The sequence below is a fragment of the Triturus cristatus genome, chromosome 7 (genome assembly GCF_964204655.1).
Source record: "Triturus cristatus chromosome 7, aTriCri1.1, whole genome shotgun sequence".
In the NCBI taxonomy this organism is placed as follows: Eukaryota; Metazoa; Chordata; class Amphibia; order Caudata; family Salamandridae; genus Triturus; species Triturus cristatus.
This window is the reverse complement of record NC_140590.1, coordinates 529,562,048-529,589,223: the sequence shown is the minus strand read 5'-3', so window position 1 is coordinate 529,589,223 and position 27,176 is coordinate 529,562,048.

Below are 27,176 nucleotides of genomic sequence, written 5' to 3'. Positions count from 1 at the left end.
TGGTAGTCCTGCTATGCTTCCAAGAATCCTCATGCATAAGGTATGAGATTTCAAACTAGGCAAATCCCACGTTCTGAATGCAATGTAATATCTAGGTAAAAGGTCAGTCCCTGTAAACTTTGACAAGTGTAATGTAGGGAGAGAATATAGGTGGAGGGTAATGAGATTACCGGGGCCTATATTGTGGTACCTATATGGAATATAACACCCATTTCTCTTCCGAATGGACGGCATAGTTAAATTCTAAACGTACTACTAGGCTGACTAGAACGCAAATAGTATAAAACAATAATTTGTTTGTATGCTTAAAAAGAGTATTTAAAATGTAAAAACAAAGGTTTAAAAAAAAAATTCTAAAAGAGGTAAAAAATGGAAATTGGCACTCAAGCTAGAGCTCTAATATGTCCGTAGGTATAGTTCGAACTACTACAAGCACTTGAAAGCCATGCATGCTCAGAAAGAATGTCAATTTTGATATGGAGTTCCACTTTTCTGTTTGTTTTCCAAAAAGTCGAGTTTTTTACCAGCTCATGCCGGGCCAAATGAGTCAAATGTTTATGTGTCCTGGCTGGTAGATGCAACATTCTTGTTGCTTGCCTCCACACCTCGCATATTATGTCAATTGAACACAGATAATCTTCTGTACTGTCCACAGCCGGTGCTGCGGAAGCCTGTACGTCATTCAAGGCCTGGGTGTCAGAGGCGGAGCTGATGTCCATACCAACAGGAGCATATATTACTTGTGGTGGCTCTAGGAATGCCGCCATCAACATGGGAATACGCCGGGGACACTGCAGAACATAGGCCATTATCGGGTCCAGTAAAGCATCAACGTCCGGTTGTGCACATGATGGGAGTGTAAGACAGAGATCCAACACGCATTCTTCTCCGCCAAACAGGCATCGGAGGACAGGTAAGTTGTAGTCCATCCAGACTGGTCTAAATGACAAGAACCAACAAGCACTTAGTTCTCGTAAGCGAGGTGTGCCTTGAAGTTGTATGAGTGATTTTGTAAAAGTTTTAATGAACTTATACAATAAAATGTACTTACTTACTGCTCCAGGAGCACTGCTTCCATCTCCTTGGTGACTGGGACATCCATTGCATAGCAGAAAAACGACAATCAGGATGCCTGCTATTAGAAACAGGCCATTACAAAATAATGGGGTAACCCAATAATCGCCACAAGACCTGGGTACAATGCGGTAATGAAAAAAGTGGTCCGCGACTTCTTTGGAGGAAATAAATTGCAGTTTATCCTGTGTGTGTAGCTCTATAAGTCAAACACTGGTAAACAATACCAAATAGAATGCAACAACATACCCTGCTATCGTTGATAGAATTATTAAAAACATACAGTCAATGTAAAACAAGAAAGCGCCAAGAATTGTTTAATGTTCAGTGTATTTAATTTCATATACTTGAATTAGATCAAATTTTATTTGACAATAGGAATCTGCAAAAGGTTGCTCAAAGAAGGGGAGAAGAATGGGTGTGCTCGTGATGAATAGGGAGAGGTGAAAAGTCACTAATATTCATAGTTCGTACATTTTTCAATGTTTTGACAACGGACAGGTAAAGAGACCAGTACAGAATGGCCTGTCCCAAACAGATTATTTACAACATGTTTTTGTTTGTTTTTTGTAAATGCATTATTGCAACATCAAGCAATGAGTATGGGATGCGATACAGGGCGTCGGTGGGTGGGGAGCGTCGACGTTTCGACTCGACTAATGCATAGAGGGTGACTTATACCTCCGCTGCGAGTCTTCTTCAGGATGAGGGGGGGCAACCTAATCCTGGTGTCACACATGCATCTCAGGTATAACACTTCAGGTTGAGTACTTAATGGCCCAGTCAGGGTTTTCCAATGGAGTGAGCTGAAATCCACTTGTGAGGGCCAACCTTGTGAAGTCCTCACCGGTATTTAAAACCATGAATCAATTATCCCATGGTCATAAAACATCCGAATTAATCAAGTATGTAAAGACCTTGAAAGAGAAGGGCCAGGCGCCGCACGCCTCGAAAAAGTATTCCTGCCGAGTTCAAGTAGAAACAGGATCAACGGCAGCCCTCCAAAGATGCTTCCAAATACGGAGTATATAAAGTTTGGTATAACTCCGAGGACCATCTGAAAGGTGCTTAATAGTCCAGAACCTATTGTCTTAAATAGGTGGACAATGCCTGTGGTATCAGACATGTTAAATATACGATTTACCATTTCTGCGATATGGAAAGGGTAATTTGTACGTAAAAGTGCCTGTATCTCTGCTGAAGACCTTGCTACTTGAAGATCAAAGTCTCTCGAGCGGAGGTTAAGGGCACGGGTTTCTGTATAAGCATGGCTTTCATTCTGCACAAAGTATCAAACCGTATTAATGAAACATTTAGCGAAGGCCATAACGTCGCCTCCCTGATTGTATGTGTTGGTGGAAACAATACTTGCATACAGCAAGTAAGCCTTGAACTCAGTTACCAGATATGCCCGGAAGCATCCCACAGCAACCTTGATCATTCAGCATCAAGTAACTCCCATTTTAAAGTAGCCTGAACCCTGGAGTGATCACAGCAGCTGGGGCACCCTTTAAGTGACAGTATAAGTTTGCTACTGAACCATTACAGGCCCCATGAAACATTATATCCTGGCATATAAGTGATCCACTTAAAGTATTCTCGCAGTTTGTACCGCTTAGAAACACTTCTTTTTCCCCACTCCGGCATCGAAATCTGTACAGTAATTCCCAAGATTCCTTGATGTATTCCCTACCCATTTCTTCATATCTGCCTACCTGCATTTGTTCAAGGCAATATTGAAATTGAAAAGTAGTAACCAGAAGAGTTATGTGGCCATGGATTAGCCATTCCGTGGATGGTGACTGTGTCACTGTAAATGCTAACCTATCCATTTTTTCAATGCTCAGCATTGTATACTTGTATACTTCACTCCCCTTTGCGCCATTTCTATCTGAGAGGTGTTGTTTATGAAACGCCAAGGCACATAGCCTGCGTGCAAAGATTCCAGCGTCCAGTTTAATAATAGAACACAATTGTGATTAGTTTTACCCAAGAATCTTTCCTGACAGTTATTGATGTCTACTGGCCAAATCAACAATCCCTTCAAATCGGGGTCGGATCTATCGTATTGTACGATGTCATCTAGTGTAACCTCTTCATGTGATGTTATATTACCATCAGTGTGTGATGGTGTGGGCAGTCCCTGGTACCCCAGCCAGATTTTAAGTCAATGTTGTCTTTCCATAAATCGAAACCCTGTTCAGACAATTGGGCAATAAAGGTAGCAGAATAAATCTGTTTATTGTTTGTTAACATATTTTTCCATGCTGGTGTTGGTGCCACCTTATAATAATATGAGGCTGGGTCTGATTTGTTAAACCCTGAAAAATACGGAAATTTCTGTGCAAATAATTTTGAACTGCTTTTCGGCGGTATTGGGCAATGTTCCCATTGGTGGTATTTGAAAACATTTCTGGGATCTGCAGATTTATGCAGAAAGTGATGACCATAATGTTGATAGCAATACATTGTTTCAAAGTCTGATGTGTCTTCTAACATTGCATTATTAGAAAAGGGGGCAGATTTTTCTAAATCAGACAGCATATTATTTACAGATTCATAATCCCAATCATCGGAAAATGTACTGGAGGTAATGATATCACTTTATGAAATCTTAAATAAATGTGGTGTTTTTAAAAGTTCAGTCAGGCCAAATATATTGTAATCAACCTTGTCCCATACTATACCGTCAGGTATAGGAACTGCTGTAATGTTCACTGATGATAGGTCTCTTTTTTCATGATAGGATGATAGATGTGGTTTCAGAATCACTTTCACTTTTTGTGCTGCATAGCTTTCTCAAAGATAAGTTCCATTAACAAGCATACTAAAGACAATTACTAGGCCTATCCAGAAAAGAAAGAAAAATACTCCAGGAGCTACCCAGAGTACAACCCAAGGTGATACCACGTAAGACTTTTTAAGAAAGTTCAGGAAATCTTTAAATTGCTCTAGACGAGTTCTTTTGGCTGGCGTCGTTTCAGGTTCACTCGGATCAAAATCAATTAAATAGCCAGATGAAGTTCGATCAATTTTCGGTAGTTCCGCAGGTTTTGTGGAAACTGTAGTTTGCTCCTGTCCGGGCATGTTGACGTAGATATCCGTGTTTGGTCGAATAGAAATGTGTCTTTCTGTTGAGTTTTCACTTTGAACTTCAGTTTCAAGAGGAATGAGTTCCATTGCATTATTGCTTAGTCCTTCATTCCGTGCAGGTGACCCTTCAAACGTGATGAGTCTTTCTGTCTGAACTTCTTGTATAGTTGTGAGAGGAGGTTGTCAGTTACTCTGGAGTCCACGTGGCCTACTATTTAGTATTGGCCACATAGGTGCACATGCATCAACATTGTGAAAAGCGATTCCTTAATAGCGATAAATAAGGAATCGGTATTAAGGAATCGCATTTCAGAATGCATCAACAGATTCGGTAAAAATGAGCGAATCCGTAAAAATCGCTGATATGTACCGAATCCACATTAGCGAGTAGAGCAAACACCGATTAGCAAAAAGCGACTTCGGTATTAGCGAAATCGGTAATAGCGATTTCGGTAATACCGAAATCGGTATTAACGAAATCGGTAATTGCGAAATCGCAAAAAACGGGTCGCTCTGGGAATGGGCTTATGACATCACTACCAGGAAGTACAGCTGCCCCACCCTCATTCACTCGCCTGAGGAGCTCACAGGAGGAGGAACAGGACACAGCCTGAGGCTACAGAATCCTCACTGACAAGACTTCCACCCTACCCTCACCAGGATGGACAAGGATGCACCAGGCAGCGCTGAAACAGCCAGGAAGAGTAAGCGAAAGTTCTCAGATCGGGAACTGGAGCACCTTATCGAGGGGGTGAGCAGCAAACATGATAGGCTGTTCGGAAAGCTGTCTCTCAAGGTGCCAGAGGCAGAAAAACGACGCATATGGCTGCGCATCAGGGAGAGGGTCAATGCCGTGGGAGTGACGCCCCGCAGCATAGACGAACTAAAGAAGAGGTGGTACGACCTCAGGAAGAGGGCCAAGGAGAGGATCGCAGAAAGGGTCAGGGAGGCAGCTGGCACAGGAGGGGGACCATCCACTGCCCTGGAGGAGCTAGTCGAGGGGACCATCGAGCCAGAGGCGGTTGTGGGAGTCACGCAGATAGACACCTCCGGCGCAGCCACAACTGAACAAGGTAAGATGCATGCCTGCGCCCATACTCTGCATATCGTATACCCATTCCCATCCCCCAGCTCGATCACAGTGTGCAGGCAGAAGTGCACCACACATCTTCCCTCATATCAGTAGTGCATCATGAGAGTCGTAGTCATGTCATCCCGTCATCCCGGTGTGCAAGTATAGTCATAAAAGCAAAAATATTTCCCAACAGCAGTAGAAGCCAAACATAGACTCAAATAATGTAATTAATAGAAGGACATGTATGGAAATTTACAAACTGATGTCGTAATAATCCCACTAACCATGCACTGTTTCACACACAGATGCATCTCCTGGCGATTCAGATGACAGAGGCCGCCTCGTCATCTCGGAGACACCAGCTGATTCTGATGGCGACACTCCGGAGGAGGGTCAATCCCCACCTCCACCAGCAACCATACCACCACCCCCACCACCACCACCACCACCACCACCTGCTGCGCCAACTGCAACCAAACCACGAAGACGCAGGGCACAAGTCCCCTCCATGCAGATGATGGATGCATGCCCGAGTCCTGCAACACCATCTCCCCAAAGTCCAACAGTTGTCACACCGCCAGCACCACCACCAGCATGTGGCCGAGTCACGCAGCGGCACAGATCCCTGCGCAGTACTTTGGATGTAGCCGACCAGGCAAGCTCCCCATATGGTGGCATCGAGGCACAGATGCTGCGTGTCCAGCGCCTGCAGGGGAGACACATGGGGACCATTAGCATACACATGTCGCGCCTTGCAAAGCAAATGTGTACCCTGACAGAGGCAGTGCGGGACATGACCACTGTAGTGGCAGAGGGGAATGGAAAACTGAGTGAGGACCTCCAGGAACTCACCCGTGCCATCAGAGCAGGGCATCACAGTGAGCGACGGAGGCACAGACAGAACTTGCTCCGTTCCACTGCATCAACCAAGGCCATCACTAGGCTGTGCAACAGCACTGCTGTATTGTCCCGACGCTCCGTGTCACTGCAGGTGGACCTGGGCCATTATTGTGGTGACCAGGAGGCGCAGTTCGCGCTGCTCCACAGCCACAGGGACAGGCCGTGGTGAGGTGGAGGAGACAGGTGATAGGAGGCTGGGCGTTCATGGCAAGCGCCACTAGACATACAGTACCCCATCCCTGACCATGGCGGGGTAACCATGGTCCGCTCCAATTGTACAATTGCACACCCGTGACTACAACGGGCATGTTTAGTTCCTCATTGTGTGTGGGAGCTCTAAATCGCATTCATGTGTGCCTGCACATACATCAGTGCTCCTGTGCATTAAACAATAGCACCACAAATGATTTCGTCATGGATCTTTCTTACCTGGATCAGAAATGATGTTGCGTGATGTATGTCCGCCTCCTTTGGCCCTCAGCTGTGTTGGGAACGCGTGCCTGTCGGTGTTGTGTGGGTGGTTGGTCATCACGGTAGTCATCATTCCTGTCCACCTCTATGGGTATCCCCCTTCTGGTTGCGATGTTGTGCAGCATGGCACATACTGCTACAATCCTGCAGCAGGTGTCTGGTTTGTATTGCAAGGCACCACCAGTCTTATGTAAGATTCTGAAGCGACTCTTCAGAATCCCAAAGGTCCTCTCAATCACATTTCTGGTGCTTATGTGGGCCGCGTTGTAGCGTTGCTCCTGTGGTGTTGCTGGATTGATGTAGGGGGTGACGATATATTCACGCAGGGCGTATGCACTGTCACCTACAAGATGGAACCAAAGGCTTAGCAACAGTTATGAATATACATGTGTGATGCTCATGTTTTGAAGAGGTATGTATACGTAACAAACAGGAGTCCCTCTCCAAATTCTCCATTGAGTAGGCGCCTGTGGATGCCACTGTGTCTGAATATGTAGGGGTCTTGTGTGCTCCCTGGAAATTGGGCCACTAGGTCCGTGATGATGTGCTTGGCATCACACACGACCTGCACGTTGATGGAGTGGTAGGACTTCCGGTTGCGGAAAATGTACCCATTGGCTGAGGGTGGACAGATGGGGACATGCGTGCAGTTGATGCATCCTATGACATGGGGGAATTGGGCCACCTGGTAGAATGCCTGTTTGGTGTGGTCCAACTGCTGTGGGGTTGTGGGGAAGCTGATGTGGGTATGTATCATTGTCAGCATGGCATCAATGAATTTGTGGAAGAAGCGTGAAAGGGCGCTTTGGGATACGCCTCCCGCTACGGCGATGACCCCCTGGAAACTTCCAGAGGCCAGTAGGTGCAGGCTGCATAGGACCTGGACGTGCGCAGGAATTGCATTGGTCCGATGTGTCTGGTGCTGCAGTAGTGGTTCATGGTCTGCAATTAGGCGCATGATCATGGCACGATTGAGACGATACTTGTCGTAAACCTCATCTTCATTTTGTCCTAGCAATGTGATGCGCACTCTGAAGACTTTCTCCTGGACTCTTCTCCTGCGCTGTCCTGCTGCATTAATTCGCATCCTCCTTGCAAGCACATAGAGGGCTGCCATTTTGTGCAAGGAAACAGGGTCTCCTGGCCCTATTTGAATGGCTTACTGATTGGTAGCATCTGTGGCACATGTAGTATTTTTTTGGAATTTTTTTTTTTTTTTTTAAATAAACTTTACCTCCAGGTTCTGATTCCCCTTAATCTGCTCATGCTAAATAGCGATTTTTGGGATTTTTGGTATTTGCGATTTTTGATACATTCATTAGCGATTAGTCATTTGCGATTGGCACTTGCCGGGCGCTATTAGTGATTTCGGTATTTGCGATTTTTGTGTTTTGCGATTCGTTATTTTGACGGGGCTTCTTTTAGCGATTCTTTATTTTAGCGGGGAATTATTTTGCGATTCTTTATTTTTTACTGATTTGTGTTGATGCATTGGGATTCGTCTTTTGCCACTCGCTAACGGGTGATTTTAGCGATTTGGTATTTTTGCGACTTCATTTTTGGTTGATACATGTGCCAGCTAGTGTGGTTTGATTAGGTCAATTGAGACAAATCTTTTCTCCTTTTTACCGGCAAGTGGTGGCAGAAGTACTGTTCTTGTTCCTTCAACTGCCAGGACAGGTACTGGCTTTCTGTATGATGGCCCAAATCCTTTTCTGTCTGCTATTTTCTCTCTGACCAGATCCCCGACTTAAGGGATCCAGACAGGTCTTGCCATGACACTTTTTACTTCCCCACTGGCGGTCCTGGTTTTGTTCAGGTCCAGTAAAACAGCCAAACGTTTAAGGATGTCAAAAGTTTTTCCATCCGCCACTGTGCCTTCACAATCAAGATCAGGTATCCACATTCTCGTCCCAAATAGGACCTCATAAGGAGGGACCCCCCCCCCAGAGAGCTTCTTGGCTGATTAATGCCCTTTGTACTCCATACAGATGTTTTACCCAATTCCCACCCAAGCCTAAAACTCTGGCTGTTAAAGACTGTTTTAAGTCCCGTTTTTTCCTCTACACGACTGAATTTCCCTCGAGATGGTATGGAGAGGAGTACTGCAATACTACACCCAGACTTCCCATGGCTTCCTTGTAAGCCCTAGAGCTAAACGCGGGGCCACGGTCAGAATGTAGTGTGCTAATTGCATATGTCCCTATACAGACTCGCAAATCTTTTATAACAGTTCAAGCGTCAGCCAAGCACTGGGGCCACACCCATAGGAACCCAGAGCAGTAATCCACTGCAACCATGATAGACTTGTAAGCCCCATCAGATTGTAAGGGGCCGCAGTGGTCCAAATAAACACACGCAAGTGGTTTGTCTGATATTAGTAAAGGTGTCTGCGCTGGAAGTGTTACGGTGGAGCCTTTCAGTTGCTGGCAGATGTCGCATTTCAAGACGTAGTCCTTAGTCTGCTTTCTTAGTCTATGCAACCAATAGCGCTGTTTCAGTAGAGAAACAGTTGCTGTAACTCCTGCATGTGCAGACCCTATACCTTTGTGTGCTGCTAGAATTAATCCTAACCTACAATCCATATTTGGTATTACTCTATCCCCACTCCAGCAATTTGAGCAAATGGAACATTGTTTGCATCTAACTTGTAGGAGTATTTGAGTGGAAACCTCTTCGGTGCTGCTAAGTTATTGCATGTAGCAATAATGGCAACCATTATATCACCGTCTATTCTTGGTTTTTGAATGAGTGATTACAGCTACGGAAGCAGTATGTACAGCCCCATTTGCGGCTTTGTCAGCCAATGAATTCCCTTCAACGTGAACACCATCACGTTGATGACTCAATGTATGTATCAAGTGAGCCCTTGGTAGTTTGTTTTTCAACTCCACTACCTGTTCCCATAGCATAGTGGGACACTTACTCTAGTATCAGGTGTTTCCATCGTGATATAATCATTCAACTCCACTGTCACCAGAAATTTCATCAGGTTCTGGCGAGCTATTGTTACTTACCTCGCACTGTCTAGCATCATCAGAGCCCATTCACAGTTCAGTAGTCGAGTCCTCAGAATTCTGGGCATGGCTGATCTTTAGACCTGACACCTTCTTCTTTTTGAACTGGGTTTTTGGTTTGGCTTTATCTTCTTTTCTGGAAGTATAGTCTTGAGCGTTCTGCTTGTCTCTGGACTTTGTACACTCTTCTTGTCTTTCTGACCGTCCTTCCCTCTCTGAGTTTTTCAATGAACTCTGTAAGGAAAGAGAGGAAGGTGTATCAGTATCCTGTCAGGTTTCCCAATATTATCCCTATTCCTAAGGTTATACCTCCTTTCGGAGGACTCCTGTGGAGGAGATCTACCTCTGGACTGAGATCTATTTTCTTTAACATTTAGTTTTTTGTTATTATCCCACTTCTTTTTAGAAGAAGTAGATGTCCGTTTGGACTACCCATCAGTTGTGGTTTTAACGCTTTTCCACCCAAACTGGCCCTAAGCAGGCCCTGCCTAACTCTGCATACCCGGTTTCAATTATTTTGAGTAGTTTGTGCATCTGTTGTAAAGGACTGAACTCCCTTAGGCGTTGGCGAATGGCCACTGATGCTGCCCCCCCTTTAATATTTGCTAATAATATGGCTGATACCTGGGCATAGATAACTAGTAACTTTATCCCCAAGTTCAGAGCAGGCTCTGCCCCGTTCTCATTTCTTATTTGTCTTAATACGTCTGGTATTACTTCTAATATTGGGATACCAAGAGCTCTGGTATATATGTCAGTGAAAACTGTACCCCAAGAGGTACAATCCTATATCTATGGTTTTATCTCCATGGGCAAGCGAATTTCCAGCATGCTGTGTCTTTCATAAGCGCTGGTATTTGGGAATACTGCTTCTAGCTGTGTTGTTTTCTGAGCTATCCAGAATGGCATTTGTTCATGTTTTGCAGGCATTTAACCCATTACTGTGTGTAACGTTTGTGGTGTAATGTTAGTTGTTGTGTTTTGAATGTTAGTTGTATTCGTTGTCACCATTGCTGACTGGACTGTAAGTGTCCTCATGACGTATTGCAGCATGTTTCTGTAAAGTTTTATTAATTCTTTGTGGAGTATGAGTAAGTCTGGTCCTGGCATTGTTTTGATGTCAGGATGTGGTGTGTAGGCTGCTAATATTGGCCATGTTGCCCCTTCTCTTCCGAGCGGACAGAGTCTCACTCTTTTTCTTGTATGGGGTAGGGCACCTTCAAACCAGTATAAATGTTCCTGGTGCGTGAGCGGAACTTCAATGTCATCATAAGGACAATATTCCGCAGGTGCATTACCTTCTGTGTAGAAGTGAAATGTTTTTGTTCTTGCATTTGCTGCTGGGAATGTAGCCTACGAATAAAATACCTCTGTTCTCTATGATTCGTGTGCCTCAATCGCGAAAGCTACTATGCCACCATTAGGTGTTAAACCATGCGCAAGCAGTTTCAGGGTGACTGCATTTCTAATATTTTCTGCAATCTGAATTGCATTTGAATCTTCCGGCCATCTGTGAGGTGCAAGTTTTGCACAACTCCTCCTGCGTTATCCTCGTCTTCAGTCATTGTTTAAAGGAAGAAGTATTTTCCAGGGAAACTAAAATAAGGTGTTTTGCACAATTTTAGGAACATTGTGTCCTTCAAACTTGATTAACCAACAGCTAATAAATAGGATTTTCACATACTCAGCTGTGGCGGAGTTTATCCTACCCAGTCCAGACATCTCTGGTGTTTTGTGAATAGGGATTTCTGAGAATAGCACGACTGAACTACTGTTAAAAAAGTACCCAACCCACATTGGGCGCCATGTCATGTAGTTCCTATAAGAAATATACAGGATCTGCACATTTAGGCAACATACACTGTAGGATTGGTATCAGACAAACTCTGATCACCCCCACCGGGTATGTTGGCCCTTTTTGTACCAACTAGCTCACAGTACCACGAATCTCCTTTTACCAAGGAGAGAATAGTTCTTGGCAACCATCGAACATGACAACTCTGATCCCTCAGGACCGTGGAAACAATATACTACCTTTTGCTCAGTCATTTGTGCTTACTTAGTCTGTCTCAGAGAAATACACAGAATAAACAGGCTGGGCGTTTTCAATAAGAATGTATTGAACAGTTGTTATTCTGGTGCAGAATAGATGAGCTGTAACAACCGTTAAGCAGTACAATATATAAATGATTAGCAGTACGATAAAGGTAAATGGATGGTATAGCTCTACCATCTTATGATAGTCATGAATACATATAAATATATAAAACACATGATAAAAAGATGCATACTAGTACGATGCCTCCCTAACTAGATGTACCTAAGTGTACCTAGCCTATGTGTAGGTGTTAAGCCAGGAATCCCTCTCTAGGATTTAGTCAACCCCATTACCTGAAGTGAGAGACTGTGGGACCCCGTCCTGGTCTTGAGTTGGACACCCCACAAGGCATGTGTTAGACCACTGTGAGCTTGAGTGTCTGCATGCAGGAACCTCAGCGTCTCTGGTCAGTGTGTCGGCCGGGAAGGCTCGGTCTCCTCTGTCTTATCAAAGCAAGATGTAATGTATATATAAACAAAACAAAGAAAGAGTGTATCCTCATTGAAGGAGAAATGAGTCAGAAAAAAGGAGTCACTCCAAAGTGATAAAAGGACCCTCTCTCACCAACCTGGTTGGTGACATGCTTCATCATAGGGTCCCCACCAGAGATACCGAATGTATCTCTGGTGTGCTACAACGCTTTAATATAGCGGAGCGTATTGTTTGGAAATCGTGAATCCTAGTGTGGTGAGTGAAATGTTAAAAAAGGAAACCTTTGTCCACCCAATATTTTAATTTTCGGAATTAAAGGCTCCTGATTAAAAACGAATGAAATGGATGTCCCTAACTGGAATTAATTTGACCAGCTACATCCAAGGAGGTGCATGTGGTCAACATGTTTCAACTTCTATTATTTGGTTTAAGCGAAGCTTTCATCAGGACCAAAGGGGAAAGCCACGGCGGTATAAGCACGCTAAGGCTTATCCTAACCTGTGGCATTCATTGTGTACCATAACTCACGGTTGTGTAGAAATAAACTTCAAGGATTTCTCGAAAGTTTCAAAAAATCTGAAAAAAATCAAGAGTACATGTACTTGTATTTGCAAACTTAACAGTAGTTAATCAACCAAATTCTGACATATTTTGCTCCCACTGAACCCAATGTAGGGTCGTTTGTTATCAAAATAGACATCTTATTTAATTCTCGAACATAATGACTTGTATGTATCATGTTCATTATTTTTGGGGGCGATATTAGCCTATCCAATACCAACTGTGTATCACGGTGGTAAGGTTTACAAATGTTCTGAAAAAACATGACTTTTTAAGAAAACAGCGGTGTTATACGTTAGCTAGAAGGCAAAGGCAGTCTAAAAACAAGATACTTTCATTAATGGAGAAAAAGGACTTACATTACTGCTACGTAAACAATGCTCCCTAGGTGCTGCCGGGAGGCGGGAGCCTCATCAAAATCTAAAGTAATAGGTAGCAGAAAGCGTAAAATTAGCGTCTCTTTCTCAATGAATACGCTAAAGCCAAACTGCCAACACAAACAAAAAACTTACTTAGCAGAGGGTCGACCGCCAGCCATTTCACCTAGGAGGTCCCAGCAGTCCTGGAGATAACAAGAAACTCCCGAGTCGGGAAATAAATACCGTCCAGGCACTTCAAAACGGCGCCAAAAAACCGGAGAATACTTCCGGGTTTAACGCGGGTCACGTGGCGTGTCAAACGTTACGTAAACGCCACTCGTAGCAAAGTTAGAACGCTAACTGCAGCCAGCGCTCCATATAGTGAGCGGGTCACGTGACATGAGAAGTTAAACGTGAACACCACTAGTAACGGAGCTAGAATGCTAACCGTATATAGCGTTCCATTGTCAACCAACTTTAATCAAAATTGGCAGAACATCGGGACCGTCGACAGCACAGAGAAAATAGACCATCTAGGTAATCGGAGGGCGTTAGCAAACTTATGATCTTATAGTTGTTATACCCTATGTAACTTTACACAATCTGACCTAAATAAAGGGCAAAATGGTTGGAGATGACCGGGTGAAAGTGTCACCGAACTGGAAATGTTGTAGTTAACGAAAAGGGGGGGGGGAATAAATACTGTTGTAAAGAACCCCAAAGTTGAGTAGGAAAAAAGGGGGAAGTTCCCAATTACCCTTAAATAAATGTCACTCAATCTCCTGATGTTATGAGATACCAGAGACTCAGGAAAGATCGCAGGGGTTAGTGTCTCATCGCTGAACCCCAAGGAATATTATCATTGAGGCCGTGAACATTAGTGGATAAACGATAAATCCACCGTTGTTCCTTTTCAAAAAATAAATGCGTAGAAGGTTTTTGTGAATTAACTTGTTCGATGACTGTCCATTGCATATCATTAGGTGTATGATGGAATTTTAAAAAATGATCTGTCAATTTGGTTGTGTTTTTTTTTTTTTTTGCAACGGACATTGATTTGATGCTCACAAATTCGTTGTTTGACTTTACGGGAGGTCATGCCAACATATCTTAGAGAACAAGGACAAGTGATCATATACACCACATTGGTTGTATTACAGTTTGTGTGTGATCTCTGAGTCCATATTTTGTCAGTCTCTAAGGACAAGGTTTTGGTAGGTGCGGTCAAATGGCAAACACTACACGACCCACATGGAAAATGCCCGGTAACACGGGGCAGGCCCCAGGGAGTCAAAACTGAAATATCCTCTGCAATAGTCTTCCTTGGTCTAGTATGTACTAGGGTGTCCCTGATACTTCTAGCTCTCTTGAAGGAAAAAAGGGGTTTATCCCATTTTAAGTTATTGCTCGTAAGGATACGCCAGTGTTTCTTGATAGAATTGGACACTGCGTTGGATGCTGTACTGTATGTCGTGACACAAGTCAAAGGGACATCTCCAAAATGTTTTTGTGATTCCTCTAATAGAGCCTCTCTGGGTTGATTTCTGGCTCTTTTAGCGCTCTTTTTCAAGATTTTCTCCGAATAACCTCTATTCCTAAGCTTATCAGTCAGATCTTTAGATTGTGTACGAAAATCTTCAAACTTACTACAATTGCGTCGTATCCGCAAAAATTGTCCGTAAGGGAGATTTTCCCTGAGGGGTCTTGGATGAAAGCTGGAAAAAGATAACAGATTATTCTTGGCTGTCGGTTTGTAATATGTTCTCGTGAGTAAAGCACCCTCTGTCTTAGTGATTAAAACATCGATATATCTCTTCCAAAAAATGATACTGGACGAAAAGTTTTTTGGCCCTTTTACATGATCTGAGAGTGGATATGCAATCAACCCTCTTGGTGTCTCTAGACATTCAAAGTTTGTATATTAGCATTCCCCAGGATGATACCATCACGGTCCTGGGTGAAGTTCTGGGATCAGCAACTTGGGAGTACAGAACCCCGAAACAGTTCGTCATTGAATGTGCAACCCTGGCACTGAAGAAAAACTTTTTTGAATTTAAGGGTGCCTTATATTTACAGTCCACCGGTACATCGATGGGTAGTACCTTCGCCCCCAGTGTGGCAGGTCTGTACGTTCACGATTTTGAATGCAAAAACATTTTGGGACCAGCCAATCCATTTTTGTCCAATATCATTTTTTGGAAGAGATATTTCGATGACGTCTTTGTCATCTGGCATGGTTCGGAAGATGTTCTTTTGGACTTCTTCCAGTGGATCAATACTTGTGATCCCAACCTGATTTTCACTCACACCTACAACAAACATGAAATTATATTTCTCAATGTTTTAATCACTAAGACAGAGGGTGCTTTACTCACGAGAACATATTACAAACCGACAGCCAAGAATAATCTGTTATCTTTTTCCAGCTTTCATCCAAGACCCCTCAGGGAAAATCTCCCTTACGGACAATTTTTGCGAATATGACACAATTGTAGTAAGGTTGAAGATTTTCGTACACAATCTAAAGATCTGACTGATAAGCTTAGGAATAGAGGTTATCCGGAGAAAATTTTGAAAAAGAGCGCTAAAAGAGCCAGAAATCAACCCAGAGAGGCTCTATTAGAGGAATCACAAAAACATTTTGGAGATGTCCCTTTGACTTGTGTCACGACATACAGTACAGCATCCAACGCAGTGTCCAATTCTATCAAGAAACACTGGCGTATCCTTACGAGCAATAACTTAAAATGGGATAAACCCCTTTTTTCCTTCAAGAGAGCTAGAAGTATCAGGGACACCCTAGTACATACTAGACCAAGGAAGACTATTGCAGAGGATATTTCAGTTTTGACTCCCTGGGGCCTGCCCCGTGTTACCGGGCATTTTCCATGTGGGTTGTGTAGTGTTTGCCATTTGACCGCACCTACCAAAACCTTGTCCTTAGAGACTGACAAAATATGGACTCAGAGATCACACACAAACTGTAATACAACCAATGTGGTGTATATGATCACTTGTCTTTGTTCTCTAAGATATGTTGGCATGACCTCCCGTAAAGTCAAACAACGAATTTGCGAGCATCGAAGCAATGTCCGTTGCAACAAAAAAAAACACAACAAAATTGACAGATCATTTTTTTAAATTCCATCAAACAAGTTAATTCACAAAAATCTTCTACGCATTTATTGTTTGAAAAGGAACAACGCTGGATTTATCGTTTATCCACTAATGTTCACGGCCTCAATGATAATATTCCTTGGGATTCAGTAATGAGACACTAACCCCTGCGATCTTTCATGAGTCTCTGGTATCTCATAACATCAGGAGATTGAGTGACATTTATTTAAGGGTAATTGGGAACTTCCCCCTTTTTTCCTACTAAACTTTGGGGTTCTTTACAACAGTATTTATTCCCCCCCCCGCTTTTCGTTAACTACAACATTTCCAGTTCGGTGACACTTTCACCCGGTCATCTCCAACCATTTTGCCCTTTATTTAGGTCAGATTGTGTAAAGTTACATAGGGTATAACAACTATAAGATCATAAGTTTGCTAACGCCCTCTGATTACCTAGATGGTCTATTTTCTCTGTGCTGTCGACGGTCCCGATGTTCTGCCAATTTTGATTAAAGTTGGTTGACAATGGAACGATATATACGGTTAGCATTCTAGCTCCGTTACTAGTGGTGTTCACGTTTAACTTCTCATGTCACGTGACTCGCTCACTATACGGAGCGCTGGCTGCAGTTAGCGTTCTAACTTTGCTACGAGTGGCGTTTACGTAACGTTTGACACGCCACGCGACCCGCGTTAAACCCGGAAGTATTCTCCGTTTTTTTGGCGCCGTTTTGAAGTGCCTGGACGGTATTTATTTCCCGACTCGGGAGTTTCTTGTTATCTCCAGGACTGCTGGGACCTCCTAGGTGAAATGGCTGGCGGTCTACCCTCTGCTAAGTAAGTTTTTTTCGTGTTGGCAGTTTGGCTTTAGCGTATTCATTGAGATAGAGATGCTAATTTTATGCTTTCTGCTACCTTTTACTTTAGATTTTGATGAGGCTCCCGCCTCCCGGCAGCACCTAAGGAACATTTTTTACGTAGCAGTAATGTAAGTCCTTTTTCTCCATTATTGAAAGTACCTTGGGGCAGATTTATGAGCCCCTTGCGCCACTTTTGCGTCACTTTTCCCATGTTAAAAGTGACGCAAAAGTGGCGCAAGGGGCTCATAAATCTGCCCCCTTGTTTATAGACTGCCTTTGCCTTCTAGCTAACGTATAACACCGCTATTTTCTTAAAAAGTCATGTTTTTTCAGAACATTTGTAAACCTTACCACCGTGATACACAGTTGGTATTGGATAGGCTAATATCGCCCCAAAAAATAATGAACATGATACATACAAGTCATTATGTTCGAGAATTAAATAAGATGTCCATTTTGATAACAAACGACCCTACATTGGGTTCAGTGGGAGCAAAATATGTCAGAATTTGGTTGATTAACTACTGTTAAGTTCGCAAATACAAGTACATGTACTCTTCATTTTTTTCAGATTTTGTGAAACTTTCGAGAAATCCTTGAAGTTTATTTCTACACAACCGTGAGTTATGGTACACAATGAATGCCACAGGTTAGGATAAGCCTTAGCATGCTTATACCGCCGTGGCTTTCCCCTTTGGTCCTGATGAAAGCTTCGCTTAAACCAAATAATAGAAATATGTTGACCACATGCACCTCCTTGGATGTAACTGGTCAAATTAATTCCAGTTAGGGACATCCATTTAATTCGTCAGGTCTCAACTTTACTACTCCTAAACTGAGAAAAACCCTAACTTTAAGACTTTCGTTATTCAAAGAAGGCATTTAGGAGTCCTAAAGTTAGGAGTCCTAACTTTACTACTCCTAAACTGAGAAAAATCCTAACCTTAAGACTTTTGGTATTCACAGAAGGCATTTAGGAGTCCTAAAGTTAGGACTCCTAACTTCTGTGAATACTGGAATGAGTAAGTGCCTTCTGTGAATACCAAAATGGTAGTACGTTTAGGATTTTGTCTTAAGTTAGTTTGTGAATCGGGCCCCTAGTTTTCAAGTAGCCAAATATGTCCTCCTCCTCAATGAGTAAAACAAGCCCTGTCTTCTGATCCTGAGAATCATTTGTCACTGCTTAACCGACAATGGTTCATCTTCAACATCTACCAGCTCATACAGATGAGAGCCGAACAATCCTAAAAAATGCCTTTCTACAGATGATTCTTCCAAGGACCCAGCCTATTCTGCATCATCTTCAACCTCTGCATGGAATCTCTCAGATACATACTCACCAACCATTACATTAATATCCATCACTACACCAATGACACAACTTGGTTCATAACATTCAAAACCTGTCTCAGACTATTGCAAAACTGGATGTGAAGAGGCCTATTCACAAACTGCATTAGTAGTATGTGAAGTAGTACTACAGTAGTACTACTTACACACTACAAAATGCTATACACAAACCTACCTGTAGATACTTCAACCTCTGCCTCTCCTACCTATTCCATTCAGGGATCTTGGCCAGAGTTGCAGAGATCACCACACAGGTAAGCATAGATTTTAGGTGTAGATGTGGGAGGGACTGGCGAGGTAGGAAAATGGGAAATAATTACTCAGGGGGTTAGGGAAATAGAGGGAGAGGTGTACGGAAGACCATACTAATACAAATATACCTTTTCAAAAGAGCTAAGACAAAAGCTATGCAGAAACCACACTTCTAAAGTTAGTTCAGTTCTAAAGGTAACAAAACAGGTGTAATATACCATCTATGCGTAAAAAACAAACTACTAGTAGTAACTTTACATTAGTAAGTCCTGTTGTAGGAGGCTCCACCAACTTAGCTGATAGAGTGGAGACATGTAAGTCTACAGCTCAGTGTACATTCGGAAAGGGTGAATAGCAAAAAGGTGTGCCATTACTCCTAGGTGAAGTAGTAAATATACATGTGAGTACTTTTGTGAATAGGCCCAAAAAAGTCAATCTAAATCTCAACACAAGACAGGCATTGGCATAGCCAATAGGTCTCGCCTTTGGGACCTTATAAGTGTTTAGCCATGCAACAGTTAATGTTACTGCACCAAGGATATTGTGCTGGATAACTAAACACTTAAACGGTCCCAAAGGCGAGACCTATTGGCTATGCCAATGCTTGTTAGCATTTGAGTGTGATTATAGAGGTATGGGCGAAACCGTTTAGGGCCGTTCCGTCCAGAATTTGATGGCCTGTGGTGTTGAAAGCACTGCTAGATAACAAGGGTATAAGAAGTCAGGAATGGGCACAAGTGAAGGGTATGACATGAAATTCCAAATGTCAAAATCATAAAATGTGTGATTTAAGATATGGATGTCGTTTAAGAACAAATGTGTTATTTTCTTGAAAGTTAAAAACAACCAATAACTGCATTGTAAATAGAGACACGAGTTTTCAATTTTTACTATAGATGCTTCCCTCTCTTTATTTTAAAAATCACAAAGAAGTAGAGGTTAAGGGTCTGATTTGCAAAGGGACTTACGTGTAGTAAAGGTGCAAGTGTGGAGTCTCTGCACTCTGGGCAGCCTCTCTGTCCAGCGCACTGCAGTGAGTGCAGTGCGGAGATTCTGCCATGAGTGAAGAGACACGTAACTTTATTGCATATTAGTCCCTTTGTGATTTGAGCCCTAAGCCTTCATTTAAGGGTCTCACCATATGTTCAATCATGTCTGCTAGATCAAACGTTATGCATATAATCAGAAGCCCTAGTATTAAAACATGCCATCTTGTAATGTGCCATACATTGTCATTACCTTTTCTGTTTGCGAAAGGCACCAGTTAGTAGTAAAATAAACTTTTACTAAACTCCCCTTGGTGAAACTGCAACGATTGCTGCTGCTTATTGTGGAGCATAAGGGCTGGTACCCAGCTAATGCCCCGTGCGCTCATTGAGAAAAGTGTGGGGTGACCAGCAATATCAAAGGAGAGGCAGAACGATCTAATAGTATGAGCATAGACAAGAACAGAGGAGAGGATAGGATAGTGGAATGAAGGGTCCCGAACACAGGAGAGGGTTGAGTAGTCGGTTACAGGACAGGCAGTCAGTGCGAAGGGAAACGCAGGGGAAACTGTTGGATGAAAGAGGCAAAGATTTGATGAAGGGAGGACGAAATGGTTACAGGGGGGGACACAGGGTGGATTAGCTACTTTCATAAGAGGAAACGTTTGTGAGGAGGATGTTGTGTTAAATCGTAATAATGTAACTGCGCAGGGTTGAGGCGAGTGAGGACTTGAGCACTGTGGACTAATTATAGTGTTAATCTTGGAGCAGATGTAGCAGGGTGAAGTCATGAGCAGGTAAGGATGAACAATAGAATACTGATAATTGAAGATGATGGAGAGGGTAAAGAGCTGAAGGTTTGCACAGAGCGCTTGTGGATGGTGAGGTAATGAGGTCCTGGAAATAGATAGTTTTGACACCTCCTAGATCATTATGCAGTGTATGAAGGGCTTGCTTATTAACCAAGAAGTTAGCAGTGAATATGTGCTTTCGCCATTTATGTACTGCTGCCCTCATTTACTGTTATGCGCTCTTATTTAAAGTGTAATTCATGGCTGAGGCCTATCTTTGGTACAAGGTGGATAATGAAGCAGTTGTATGAGCTGTAGTGCAAGACTGAAGTGAGGTCTTTATGAAGATCACGTGGAAAGCAGTGAGAGCAGTGGGGTCCTGTTTTCTACAGCAGATGGGTACATGAGAGAGTAATCTACAAGGAGGCGAACTGATTTGCATGTGAAATGTGTGATGTCAGATGGAGCGATGATGGGTTTAGATTTGGATAAAGTGTTTGAAATTAGCATAAAATTGAGTGGCTTACCTTGCTTGTGGGTGGGATTAAGGAAGGTGTCATTTGAGGAGTGATCAGACAGAAGTGGAGACACTGCCGAAAGCATCAGTAAAATATTTTGGCAAGTTATGGTCACACCAGTGAAAGCAGAATCGTTTGGTGAAGGCAATAAATAGGTGTGTAGCATAATTTCCGCCAGCTGTAACTGAAAGCCATTACTATATAGTTACAGAGACGAATGCGTTTCCAGATGTTTGGAATGAAATAGGCTTATGGTGCGAGTCCTAATGAGAAAACATCTTGTCATCCATAATAAAACACTGACCAAGGAGAGTAAGATCACATAGGTATGCTTTACTAAGGTAATACCTAAAACAAAACAAATGTTAGATTGGTTTTGAAATAACAGTAAAATCATGAGTCTGAGTCTTAGGACCTGGAAGGCCAGTGCAATCAGGAGTGAAATATGGACAGTATTGGAGCATGCTAGTATAAACTGTGTTCAGGATCCTTTGAGACACCTTTAAAAATACATTTTAATACAAGTAAAAGGGATAACTCCTTTCCGCTCCTAAAGCGTCTTGTTTTTTAACGCAGAACAAAATGCTGTATGGTGCTCTGTAAAACACGTTAGCGCCACCTGGTGTATTTCATGCAATACGGCCCCAGAAATGTTCTGCCAAATGCAATGGATCTCCGTCACATAAACAAAGGCAATAAAAATCAAACATCAAAGCGGCGAAAGTTAAAGTAATCGAGCAGAGCATCAAAGGGCTGGCTGAGAAGGGAGGGGGGGAATGCAAGGGTCAAAGCGGCTAAAGTGAAAGAAAGCTATAGAGAAGGGGGGGAGTGGGAGCAGCTGTGCACGTGCATGTGATCGTGCACTCAAGGTTTAGGCCAGCCAAAAGACTGTGGGTAGCACTTTGAAAATCCCACATACAAAATGTCTCTTCGAGCCTTTGACTCAGCGAGACCTAAAAATGGACTTCCTCAGACTGGAAGCAAAGTCTAACAAGGAAAAGGCCTGGGTGCAGGCTCTCTGCATTTACACTCCCAGCTCATCCCTATTGCCATTAAAACTGCCTCAACCCTCCTGCAATTCAGATAGATATTAAATACACATACCTTCTCTTAGAAATGGGGTCTCTATTTGGCAGAGTTCTGCACCCTGTCCAAGAAGAGACCACAGCTTAATGAGGGATAAGTCACATACACACTAAAATATAACTGTGCTCATCCTCTGCTAGCTTGGCAAAGAGCAGTCAGACTTAACGTTAAAAGACAATGTGTAAAGTATTTGTGCAACACACACACAGTAACACAATGAAAACACCACAAAAAGACCCTACACTGGTTTAGAAAAATAGACAATGATTTTATAAATAAATCATGACCAAAAATACAAAAATCTAATAAGTAGAACTGGAGTTATGATTTTTAAGAATATTAAAAAATATAGTGCTTAGAGTCTTAAAGCGCCAACCTGTAATATCTTCTCACGCTTGACCATAGAAAATCCAAAGTTATGGCCGATTGTGATGGCCCGCTGAAAAAGTACCTTAGTTGGAGACTTTGTCGCCATCGAAGACCCGATGCAAGGAGCTGAGGAGATATGTGTCGTCGTCATTCCCTTGGATGTAGGTGCTTAGAGTCTTAAAGCGCCAACCTGTAATACCTTCTCACGCTTGACCATAGAAAATCCAAAGTTATGGCCGATTGCGATGGCCCGCTGAAAAAGTACCTTAGTTGGAGACTCTGTCGCCATCGAAGACCCGATGCAAGGAGCTGAGGAGATATGTGTCGTCGTCATTCCCTTGGATGTAGGTGATACATCAGTTTCGGTCCACACAATCAGCAAAGCTTCGTTGGCTAATCCCTTTTGTGTCATCGTTGAGCTGTGCAGTCTGTCGCCGTTGAGCCGTGCAGTCATCGAAGTGACGTCTGCGAGCAGCAAATGCGTCTGCATTCAAGAAGATGCTTTGGTCCCGACCAGCGCAATGGAGACGATGCATCAATTTTGTTGGGTCAACACAGAAAACTCACTTCCAAGGGCCCAGGGCTGGGTTGAGACCACTTGGCTGGTTGGGCACTCACAGATGGCAGAGTCCAGATGCTGTTGCAGGAAGTCTTTGATGTCCCTGAAACTGCAGAACAGGGGGCAAGCCAGCATGTTCTTGGAGGCACTTTGGGTCCAAGTGAGCTGGGTCCAGTCCTTTCCTTAGCAGGGCAGAGCATAGCAGACAGCAGGGCAGCACAGCAGACCAGAAAATAAGTTCTTTTTAGAGCAGCAGTCCAGCAGAATTACAGCTCTTGTAGCAGCGTAGCAGTCCTTCCTCCTGGCAGAGTTCTTCACAGGTCCAGTAGTGTCTGATTTGTTGGGATCAGAGACCCAGTACTTATACCAAGTTGTGCCTTTTAAGTGGGGGTGACTACAAAGAAGAGTCTTTGCAGTGTGCAGAAGCCCTTTCTTCCCAGCCCTGACTCCAGGCTATCAGTAGAGGGTAATCAGTCCTTTCCATGTGGAAAGGGCACTGCCTACTCAGGTGTAAGTGTCAGCCCCTCCCTCCTTTCCCACCCAGGTAGAGCCATCAGAATGCAGATGAGTACTAAGATGCCTTCCTGTGGCTGTGGCTGTATACAGGGAATGCACAAAGTGTAGTTGTCATCCACCCCAGAAGTGTATTGGAGACAGGCTGCAGGTACACGGAGCTGAAAAAGCAGAGAAATGTCAACTTTCTAAAACAGTAATTTTAAATCCAACTTTACCAGTAAAGAGTATTTATAATTACCATTCCAAAGATATAACACATGAGACAGCGACTCATTTCTAACCAGGAATTATAGCTTAAAAGTGTATTAAGGAATTCCCACTGTTAACCTATGAGAGTAGGATGTGTAGACCACACTGTAGTGAAAAGCGAATTTAGGTATTTTTCACTACCAGAACATGCAAAACGTACATGTCCTACTTTTTACTCACACAGCACCCTGCCCTATGGGCTCGCTGGGCCTAACTTAGGGGAGACTTAAGTGTAATAAAAGTGGAGGTTACAGATTGGCAAAGGGTTTTAAATGCCAAGTCAAAGTGGCAACAAAACTGCACACACAGGCTCTGCAATGGAAGTCCTGAGATATGTTTAAAGGGCTACTTGTGTGGGTGGCACAATCAGTGCTGCAGGCCCACTACTATCATTTAATTTACAGGTCCTGGGTATATGGTATACAACTTTACAAGGGACTACCAAGTGAATTAAATATGCCAATTGTGTTTACACAACGTTACAAGTTTTATGTATAGGAGAGAAGCACATGCACTTTAGCACTGGTCAGCAGTGGTAAAGTGCTAAGAGGCCTAAGGACAACAAGAAGAATCAGCAAAAAGAGGAGGTAAGCAGGCAAAACATTTGGGGTAGGCCACCCTAAGGATGACAGGTCAAACATCTTCAAAGAATACTACCACCCTAAAGCCCAGATTCTCAAAGGTTTAGCGTGGGGTTAGAGTCACTTTTTCAATGCAAACTCAATGCTAAACCTGTTTTGGGATTTACAAGCCAACGCTAATTGGTATTAGCCTTGGTTTGTATGTAAAACTAATGCAAAGCAGCGTGAGACGCTGCTGCATTTCTTTGCATCATGGGGGTGTTACATGGGTGGTACATGAGCATTCTCATGCAACCACCCATGCTTTTTGATGCAAAACCCTATTCACTAACATTGGTAGAAAGGGTTTTGCCCCAAAAATGAACACACCGAAAGACAGGTGTTAAACGAAGCAATGTTTTCATTTCTCCGTGCTTTTCTGACTGCATGTGTGGTGCACTGTACAGTACACATACAAAGTTGGAACAGCTTTTAAACTTGTCTATACATAGCATTTTGTACAAAACCTATGCTAGACTCAGACACACACCCTAACGCTATGGTGCGTGACTGGTACACGGCAGCTGAAATCCACACTGGCGCTAGGGAAAGGGGAAAAAAGCGGCATATCTCTGTGAATATGGTGCTCTCCTGTTCTCTCTGTCATGCAACACAGCGCAGCATCTTTGGGTGTTGCACTACGTTGCCTGACACCTTTCAGAATCTGGGACTAAGTGTTTACTTTTTATATGCCTCTTGTAAACAATCTTGAGGCATATCTTGGAATATTGCCCACTGTTCGGCATTACAATGCACTCCGCTATCTTTGTGATACATACATACATACATAAATACATATATACATACAAACATGTGCTGCTGTGTCTGTTTTTAATTGACCTGTACTACCTATGTCTCCGTATGGGAGGACCTCAGAAAGTACAGGCCCATTTAGTTGTACCTTCCAGTAAATATCTTTCATGTCTGATTCAATCAACATTCCTACCACTAACTGACATTTGTTGAAGTTCCTCATTTTTGCAATTAAGGAAGTAGCAAAGTTATTTGTTTTTTTATGTTGCGCTGTGTCAGTGTTTGCTATTTTTTTCCTGCAAAGTAAGAGACAAAAATTCTAAACAGGCTTTACTTCTATTGTGATAAAATAGTAGCAAAAGTGATTTGCTGGATTATTTTTCTTTTTTTACAAAACAAAAAGGCAAATTCATGAAATGCCCCACTCAGATGTCTGTCTCTTTTAAATGTTTTGAGTTCTCCCACAGTGTATGTAATGCAGTTTCCACGATGAAGCTAAGGAGCGGAAAAGAGAGTAATAAAGCGGCACAAATGTGAGCTCCGGTGCCAGGAAGCTCCTGCACAGTCTTAGCCCATGTCTGTTGTAAAAGGTGCTGCACTATCCTAGTAAAAGGAAGAAGAACAAATTCCCTCTTTCATGAAAGAAGTGTCAGTATTTTATCACGTAACACAGGCCCCGCATTCCCCGCGGTGCCAGGGCCCCCAGCTGCAGGGGGGGCCCTCAACACAGTACCTAGTCCTGAGCGCTCCGTTAGTTGCTGTGCTAATAATGCCCCTGTTGCACTGCCCTCAGGTCCCAAGCTGATAAAATAGAACAGTGGGCTAAACCACCTTTTGTCAAGATCTTTTAGCAGGATATGGCTTCTCGTGTGTTCTAGTGAGCCCTACCCATCCTTTCGTTTCCATAATTGATAAAAGGATTGGTGTGGCTCCCGTGCCGAAGTAAGATGGTGGCGGAGAGCTGAGCTCTGTGGCATTCATCGAGCGAACATCTTTTTTCCAGCTCTTCATGATCGCGCTCGACGTTTCCTGACAGATTCTCGTGCTCCCTTGCATGCTCGCAAGCCGATGGGATCCCTTGGAGACCCTCCTTCCCGTCCTGCCGCCGTGGTGGTGAATTCCAGTCACATGCGAGTGGCCGCCTTTTCCTCGGTGTGCCGCTCGCATCTCTGACCTTCATGTACTGGAGTTGTGCTTGACAGATTGGGTGAGCATTCAATTCAAGAGTGGCACTCTTCAGGCGCTTAGACTGCTTGAGGCCCTGAAGGCTGAGAGTGCTTAGTAGGATGCCATCCAAGTGATGTAATACTGTCCCAAATAATTTCAAGGGATGGGATGGAGTGTATTTGTTCCAATTTGCCCTAATATTGTGATTCCTGATGCAGATTGTGTAATAGAGAAGATAACTACATTCATGAGGTATATGCTGCGGATGTGACAAGCAATTCTGTGAGACTGAAGACAAGAATTGTTCCTCTGGATTTCATGCTCTGCTTGATTTTATGCATTGGCTTTGAGAGATTTAATCTTCATTTTGGTTAATGGGGCTGCTTTTCTAATGCAACCGCGGTGATTTGGAAGTGGTGCTTCATGTTGTCAAGTGAGTCTTCAAGGAGTCTCCTCTCCTGTTCCCTTGCTTCCTTGTGTTCTCGCAAGCCGGTGGGAACTATCGGAAACCATTCCTTTTCAACCTGCTGCCGTGACAGTGAATTCCAGTCACAAGCAAGTGGCCACCATTTTCTTAGCACGCCGCTTGCATCTCGGAACTTTATACTTTGCAATCTCAATGGGTTGCCAACACCTCCTGCCACACCGTGTTGACCAAATTGCCTCATTTAACCTTCAATTCTCTACAATTTTTATATGATTCGTAACTATTTATGGAGGTCTGCATTTCTTGAATATGGCATTATCCTTTAAGTATTTGGATGAAATACTGGTGTGCCTACTGTATTGATATATATCTAGATCTTATTTTTTACATATCAGTACATGTTCTCCAACTTATTTTCTATTAATGTAATGCCTTGACAGTTGCCCTTTTATATTTTACTCACTGTTATAATATTG